Source organism: Corylus avellana, chromosome ca2 (assembly GCF_901000735.1).
Source record: "Corylus avellana chromosome ca2, CavTom2PMs-1.0".
NCBI classification, from domain to species: domain Eukaryota; kingdom Viridiplantae; phylum Streptophyta; class Magnoliopsida; order Fagales; family Betulaceae; genus Corylus; species Corylus avellana.
In genome coordinates, this window is record NC_081542.1 from 15,096,612 (window position 1) to 15,099,127 (window position 2,516).

Consider the following 2,516-nt stretch of genomic DNA (forward strand, 5'->3'; position numbering starts at 1 on the left):
AACAAGAAAGAGGAGGAAAGAAAGAAAGAGAGGGGAGTACCGTGGTGGCTGGGTCACCGGCGATGGGCGGTGGTTGTGTTTCCAACGACGTGGCAACAGATCGGCTCTCCGTTGGGGTGGGCCGGCCACCCCTTATCGTAAAAATGGGGTGATCGGCCACCCCAAAATTTTCATTATTTTATTTTATTAGTAGTGGGACACGTGTCTCTATATGAACCCTTGGATGACCGTAAACCGTGAGGATTTGAACAAAAACTTGTGGGCAATTTCTTCCCCATTGCCGGGGATCCCAATCCGATGGATTGTGGGAAGTTTTATCATATATATATTTTTTCTTTCTAATAATAGCAAAATTATAATGATGTAAAGTGACAAACGAATCCTAAAGTTTATAATTGGTGAAATTATTAATAATGTATAGATAATAAGTTAGCACAAATTACCCATTTTACCAATTATGAATGGACATAATTTTTTTTTCAAACTGGTCGGGTTGGACTCAATGGAGAAAACTATAAAATTGTTGGGGGTCTTTTAACATGTAAAAAAAACATGAGTTTTTAGTTAGCATATAAAAAATACTTGATTTTTTTTTTTAATAAAATTATTAAAAACTAAGTATTTCTCACCTTCTCAAAAGATAAATAACTGTTAATAAACTGAATTGGAAGAAATTTATCTAACCCAATTTAGAGAATATCTATGTCTATTATAGATTGCTATATCAATTTATGAGGAATTTTGCAATAAAATTTATAATAACCCTAAGGCAATCCCGGTGGGAGATATATGTGTTGTCTTTAACAATTATATTACAAATAAAAACTATGATTGTGGACTTCTTGTTGTTGGAGACATGTGTACCATGATTCATTCCTTTTAGGATTTGAAAGCATTATCTCTTTCTCCACTAATTAATTTTAATTTAATGTGGAAAGGAAAAGAAAACGAAGCATTGACTGTGTTACGCGAACAGATCATTTTCAGTCCATTTTGGATGGGAGAATATTCAGTTTATGGCTAAGATTTTTAAAAAGTATTCTTAGAGTTACAAATGAGACACATGTCCCACTAACAAAAATTAATAATAAAATATTATTTCATATTAAAAAATTTATAAAATAATAAGGGGTAGCCGAAGCCACCCCATGGCCCAATGGGGGTGGCCCCCCGGCCACCCCCAAGGGCCAAACAAATTTTTTTCCTTATTTTTTCGTTTGGCCCTTGGGGGTGGTCAGACCACCTCGTTGGGCTTGGGGGTGGCCGTAGACCGGCCAAATGAAATTTTTTTTATTATTTTTTTATTTTAGATTTGGCCCTTGGAGGTGGTCGGCCTTGGGGTGGCTTCGGCCACCCTAGCCCTGAATTGGGGTGGTCCGGCCACCCTCAATGGGGTGGCCAACCACACCTTATTATTTTATTATTTTATTTTATAGTTTTTTTAATATAAAAGAATATTTTATTATTATTTTTAGTTAGTGGGACATGTATCTCATTTATGGCTATAGAATTTCTAAAAAAAAATTATAGTCATAAACTAAATATTCTCCAGTCCAAAATAAACTTTTATTTTGAGAGGATTCCGTGTTGCGCATGCCCTACAATGGATTGGAGAGAATTCCGTGTTGCACATGCTATACTAATTTATTGTAGGAAGGAAAAGCAAGAAGATTAATGGTGAAAGAACCGGCGCACTTTTTCTGCCAACATCCAATCAAATTTTATGAGCTGGAGAAATTTGATCTTCTTACGTAAGTAGTTATAAGATAAAAGTATTTTTATAAATTGGGTTAGAATAAATTCTTCCAACTTAATTTATTAAAGTAATATTTTTTTAATATAATTAACTGAGCATGTGATTCTATAAACAAGAATAAGGTTATACATCATACTTTTATCTTGTATTTCTGATGAGATGTTGCTAATCAGCCTTATTTTAAGAGTGTAAATTCAATGACGGATTGACAGTGCCACTTCAACAAATGAGATAAAAGTATAGTGTATAACATTTATCTTCTATATTTATCACTTGAGTAATGCTACATACTACATGAGCAATTCTATAAATTCCCCTTGTGTCACTCAAAAAATAAAGTGGCTTTAAAATTACTATTTAATCAAAATCTAATAATCATCAATCACAAACTCAATGATAATTTTAAGAACCACATCTTTCTTAGAACATGTTTAGGATTGTAATTGAGAAATAGAGTTTTTAAGTCAAAAGGTATTTTTTGGCAAAAGCCTTAAGCGCTTTCAATTTTTTTTACCAAACGGGTATTTTTTTTCTTTTTTCAAACGGACTTTTCGAGTACTAAACGCACTTTTAGGCCCCTCAAACATATAGCCAAACAAACTCTGGACATAAGAGAAACTTTTTGCATTACTCCATACCACACAAATATTTCACAAGTACTTCACTATGCTAATGTGGCACGGTCTAGTAGCCACTATATATATATATATATATATATATATATATATATAAGGGCTACTACACTTTGACATGTCAACGT